General features: G+C 48.1%; 1 protein-coding gene and 1 long non-coding RNA gene across 2 annotated transcripts in view; one reads left to right on the top strand and one right to left on the bottom strand.

Moving 5' to 3' along the window:
• MMP24 (matrix metallopeptidase 24) overlaps positions 1-6134 on the bottom strand; it is a 162966-nt gene that overhangs the window by 139268 nt on the left and 17564 nt on the right.
• LOC109320576 overlaps positions 1-6134 on the top strand; it is a 16084-nt gene that overhangs the window by 3650 nt on the left and 6300 nt on the right. The window lies entirely within an intron of this gene.

Genomic DNA, 6134 nt, shown 5'->3' with positions numbered 1-6134 from the left:
CTGGAACCAACTTCCAAGGGATGTGGTGCAGGCTCCTACCCTGGGGGTTTTTAAGAGGAGGTTAGATGAATACCTTGCTGGGGTCGTTTGACCCCAGTACTCTTTCCTGCCATGGCAGGGGGTCGGACTAGATGATCTGTTCAGGTCCCTTCTGACCCTAGAAACTATGAAACTATGAAGATGTACAGACACCCTTGGCTACTGATCTTTGAAATAAGGCTAGAGTGCCTTCGGCTGGATGCAAGCAACCTGTTCATTTCCAGGTATGTCTGCAACGGTTGCACACATGAGGATTTGGGCTAGCAGAATGAAACTATGAAACTTGGGGGTCATGATTGACCACAAGGTGAACATGAGCCTTCAATGTGATGCTGCAGCTAATCAAGCAAAATGCTGGCTTGCATCCATAGATGCTTCTTGAGCAAATCTCAGGATGTCATTCTCCCATTGTACTCAGCCTTGGTGAGGTTGCAGCTGAAGTACTGCGTCCAGTTTTGGGCTCCACAATTCAAAAAGGATGTGGAGAAGCTTGAGAGAGTCCAGAGGAGAGCCACAGATACGATCAGAAGTCAGGAAAACAGATCTTACAATGAGAGGCTGAGAGCTATGGGACTCTTCAGCCTGGAGAAGCACATTTTATCCATGTATAAGTTTATCAGGGGTGACTACCAGGATCTGAGGGAACGTCTGTTCACCAGAGCACCCCAAGGGATGACAGGATCAAATGGTCACAAACTCCTCCATGACCGTTTCAGGCTGGACATAAAGAAGAACTTCTTTACTGTCCGAGCCCCCAAGCTTTGGAATAGACTGTCGCTGGAGGTGGTTCAAGCACCTACTTTGAATGCCTTCAAGAGACAGTTGGATGTCTAACTTGCTATGACCCCTGATGGCTTCCTGCCCTTTTGGGCATGGGACTGGACTCGATGAACTCCCAAGGTCCCTTCCACCCCTATTGTCTATAAAATCTATGAAATCTATGAAATTCCTTAAGAATCAATATTGGGAACAAACTCATTAACATGTTCATCAATGACTTAGCACACAAAGCAGAAATAGGCTCATAACACAAGGTTAGGTGGCATTATTAATAGAGAGAATGATCAGGATATCACAGAGACAGAACTGGATGACTTTAAATCTTGGAGTAATAAAATGGTATGAAGTTCAATAGCACAAAATGTAAAGTCATGCATTAGAGGACTAATTAAGACAATCATCATAGTAAGAATAGTTTTTCAATATATGCAGGTTTCATTATGGTGCAAATGTGCCTCAAGCATTCAAGTTTGGAGATTTTATTTAGACAAGTGATACTCGTACAGTACAAATGCACACTGCCTCCTCTTGTGTTCCACGCCAAGGATATAAAGTGCTTTCAGCACCTCAATTTCTTCACAACAGCAGAAACCTAAGGGAGGCACCTCCCACACGTGCATGGCAGGAGGCATGATTGTGGGATCACACATTAGATCTGATTGTACATTATTGCTGATTTAGGGGGAACCCAATCCTGGGCTCCCCCTGTATCAGCAAGAAGAAGGCTGCCACAGCTGGAAGTCCCCTTTGCTGAGGGGGTTCCCAGCCGCAGGGACCATGCACAACCTGGACAGTGTCCCATACCTGACTTGGATTTCTGTCCCAGCTGTGCCTCATGTGGAGTGCAGCCAGGACCAGAAGCCCCATGAGGTATGGGATTCCAAGTCCCAGCTGTGTATGTGGGCCAGGGGGTTTGATGCACCCTCAAGCTTTGGGATTTGCAGCAGGTGTGATCCTCTCATTGGGGGCGGGGGGAGGGAATGGTAGTTCACACAATCCTAAGCCCTGGGGATCATGGCAACTTCAATTCCCAGGGTTTGGGGGTGTCAGGCTGGGTATAGTGCATCCCTGTAGCCATAGGTGGTGGAAGTGGGGGGCGGTTAACAGGGCTCAGCTCCCCACAAACACAGGGCAACAGGTATGGCTGCACGGCAGCCCAGTTGCAGGCTGCTGCAGTGGGGGGAGGGGTGCACACACTTAGATACCCTGCATAGCCAGGATCACAGCCAGCCCAGTAGGCAGGTAAGTTTCTATCTGTTTTCTTTATGACTGCCTGGGCTTCTGGGCAGGGGCACAGATTGAGACCCCCACAATGCAAGAAGGAGGGAGGTAGGGAAAGCAGCGAATCATTCACCCCTGTCCCACTCCCTGCTGCAATGTGGGGATTGTCCCATGACCTGGCCTGGCCAGTACCCCATTCATGGTAAAAGGGGCCCCAGCCAGGTTGGGTTGTGGGACAATTGGAGTCTGGCAGCTCCTCTAGAGGTGCAGCAACCGGGAGCCAAGGAAGGGGCACATGGCCCCCTGATCTTTGCATGGGGCAAGGGCGGGCTTCAGCTGCAAGCTGGGCTCTGCCTGCTCCATGCCTCTGCACCTGGCTGCCACCTTTGAAAGCACCGTGGTGCAGCACCATATGCCTCGCTACTCAGCAGGGGGATGCACATGGTGCTGTGTTGCTTTGAAAGGTGACAGTCAGGCACAGAGGCAGGGAACAGGCACAGCCCAGCTTGTAGCTGCAGCCCACCCTTTCCCCTTGCAAAGATCAGGGGGCCTTGGCTCCCCAGCGCCGCGCCTCTTCCTGGGGACAACTTGGAGCAGGGTCCCTAATCTAATCAAGGTGCTACTAATTTGAACTAAGGAGGACTGTGCTACATACCGAGGGCCATTGGGGGTAACTGTTTCTCATATGGGGTGATGCAGATACCAGTCTCAAAGGCATCCTCTTTCTAGCCCCATGTTTAGCAAATAAGCAGTGGTCCAGTTTCCATCTTTTACCCCCTGCACCAGGAATGAACACTTTCCTTTATCACAGCCTTCCCAAGTGGTAATCCAGGTACTTTGATAGGGGTATCTTTCTTTAAATGTTGCAGGCATTCCATGATGCTCTAAGCCAGGGGGCCATTCTCTATTTTAATGTTGTTTATTACCTGGGAAAAATGCATATTTAATGATAACGGAACTTGCACACAAGCAGTACTCCAAGTTTGATTTTTGTTTGGTTTAAAAGCAGTATCCATCATGACTTGGGCAAGATGGGCTGTCTCTAATCTTACATCAGTTAGCAATTCATCAGTGTGCTCTCAAGTTTTTCTCTCGAGCATGCCTCCCCAGTGAGCAGCCCTACCACCTGTCAGAGATTAGCTACTCCTTCAGTGTTTTTCTGAGATTTATCCAAGTTCCCTACATTCATAGCTAAGTTAAATCCATCCCAAAGATAACCTGGAGCATCTCTTCACCTGCAGGACTTAAGTGTATTCATGGAATGGAAAATGATTGGCTATTCTCATCTAAGCAACTCTTCAGCTACATGGGCTCCTGCCAAACAGTTTGGAAAAGTAGCTTAGACATACCATTGTTCTGGTCTGAACAATACTTGGGCAGTGAACAATGAAGCATTTAGGAGGGTTGGGATTTTAACTTGTGACCTCCACCAAGGTATGGTTATACATGGGCGGTGTCAGGGCCTCCTATGGGGGAATGGCCAGAGATAGTAGTGAACACCCTGTTCTCTCATAGATCACATTTATCCTTCCCTCTTTGGGAGCTTGTAACCATGCTTCACTTCCCAGACAGCGAAAGAGTTCCTACTGTCACTCATGGGGATGATGCTGTACTGGGTTGATGAAACGGCACTGCCCCGGCAGAATCATAGCACTAATTTTCTTTAGGAATCCTACTGGTATAAAAGGATGAGGATAAGTGGTGGAGACTTGCAGATACAGCTTCCTTTTAGTTGTATTAAAGTGGGTACCATTCCACCAACCCTCTGTACAGGTATGATTCACAAACTATGTGATAACTTTGTTCCAACCTGTAACGCACTCTCCCATCTGGTGGGCTTTACACCATTGCTGGAGAGTGTTGTCAGCCATAGGAATGAGAGGGGGAAGATTCTCCCATAAATGCAGTGGCTTGAGAGGCTGAACAGATGCAGAATGCACAACTGGGAGCTCAATGGGGATTCCCTCAGGAAGTATGTAACAAAAAACTCCTAAACAAGCAGAGCTACAACAATTGTCTCCCCTCTCACAGTTAGCCATTCCAACCTTCAGGTAGGGAATGTACCCAAGATAATAACTGGTGCCACAGGTGCACTGACAGTTACCACCTTGCCAATCAACTATTCTGTTTCTTCTACTCAGAGACCAGGACTTCACTTGCTCTGGGGTGGCGGGTTTCTTTCAGTATAGATACTGCAGCTGGACCACATGAAGGTCATCTGACCATGTTTCTGGGGGATGTTCTTCAGGGTCAGGCTACTCCTTGAGGTCTTCAGGAGCAAGTTTATTAATATCTGGGTAATAAGAAGGATAGTAGACATGCCCTACCCAGGAAACACAATAAGGTATTAATAAAAAGAGCACAGTTATAACAGTCCACCACTTCATGGTGCCAGTCAATTTAGACCAGTGACAGAGCAGGACTCGTTTTCAGTGGCAGGCTCAATTAGGAATGGTTATGGCTGCACTTGTGGACAGATCCAATCTGTAGGAACAAGACAATAAGGAGTTTGGCTATCATTAGATGAATCTGATTTGGATATCCATCATGTATTATGCATACTTTTTGCTAATAGTGTCCCCTCTCATTTATCTCCCTGAGTTTGCTTCATTACGACCCGATCTCCTGCCTGGAGCTTTCCCAGGTCACTACCCCTAGGTCGCTTTACTGCCGGCTCATGGGGACCACCCAATCCAAAGGCCTGTTGCATAGGGCTACCTCCTGGATGGGGTCAGTTATTGACCCAATTGATAGCTCAATCCAGGTGCAAGTCCCAGTCTTTAAGAGCTAGGCCAGTGGCTAACCGCAAATTGCATTTGAGGAAGTCATTGGTTTGCTCTACCAATTCATTAGACTGTGGATGGTATGGGATGTGATATGTCCATAACATGCTATGTTTTGCTGTCCAGTCATACACAAGATGATTGTGGAAGTGAGGGGCATTATTTCTCTGTAGTTCTATGCGTGGTGGATACACAGCTAGCACTTACCAGTGCTGCACAAGTGTCTTGGGCAGTAACTCTCACTAAGGTGTGGGCAAACGTTATTCCTGTGGCAACTTCTACAGCTACAAACTCGTACTGTCACTTCTGGGAAGTCTGAGGGAGGGGGGCCTATGAAATCACATTCATAGAATCATAGAAGTAGGGTCAAAAGGGGCCTTGTAGATCTTCAAGTCTGACCCGGCTCCTGAGCAGGAGAAAAAACTGGGCTCAGATAACTCCAGCCAGGTAGGCATCAAACCTCTTCTTAAAGAACCCCCAGGGTAGGAGCCAGCACCACTTCCCTTGGAAGTTGGTTCCAGATCCTAGCCACCCTAAGTATGAAGTAGTTCATTGCCATACCTGCGACGCTACCTTTCCCTCACGTAATGACAACGGGACAGTTGGGCAGGGTTTTAGTCGCATTCTGACCTCTCAGCAGGTGATGCTTCAACTATTTCTTGTGCTTCTTTTTTAGTTACATGAATGGCTCAAGATGTGGCCAGGCAGGTGGTTCCATCACTCCCGGGGTGCCCGTGTTGTCGATGTAGCCATTCTGTGGCTCGCTCTCCAGGGGTAGTGGGAGGAGGAATTGGGCAATGATGGACTAGCTGCTTTATTTTTTTCTTCAACATACAAGGTTTCAGCACCCTCTTCTCTCGTTAACTGATCAACTCACCTATTCCACTTTGTCTCTGGGCCTTCTCCTGCCTTATTCCCATGTACTGCACTCACATGTCGCATGTGTAGAGGAAGCTTATCTTGGGCAAACTTCCATAAGGTCTCCCATTCCGTGTGGCTCCATAGTTTCATTGTTTCATAGTTTGTTGGGTCGGAAGGGACCAGAGCAGATCACCAAGTCCAACCCCCTGCCTTGTTAGGAAAAAGTACTGGGATCAAATGACCCCAGCATGGTGTTCATCTAGCTTTGTCTTAAAGACCCCTAGGGTAGGGGCCAGCACCACTTTGCTTGGAAGTTGTTTCCAGATCCTACCCGCCCTGACCGTGAAGTAGCACTTCCTGATGTCTAGTCTGAGTCTACCCTCTGTCAGCTTGTGACCATTATTCCTAGTCACTCCTGGTAGTGCTTGGGGGAATAGGGGCTCCCTCAAT

This window comes from Crocodylus porosus, unplaced genomic scaffold (assembly GCF_001723895.1).
Source record: "Crocodylus porosus isolate Cpor-Errol unplaced genomic scaffold, CroPor_comp1, whole genome shotgun sequence".
Taxonomy (NCBI): Eukaryota; Metazoa; Chordata; order Crocodylia; family Crocodylidae; genus Crocodylus; species Crocodylus porosus.
The sequence above is the reverse complement of the archived record's forward strand: the minus strand, read 5'-3'. Positions and strand labels throughout refer to the sequence as shown.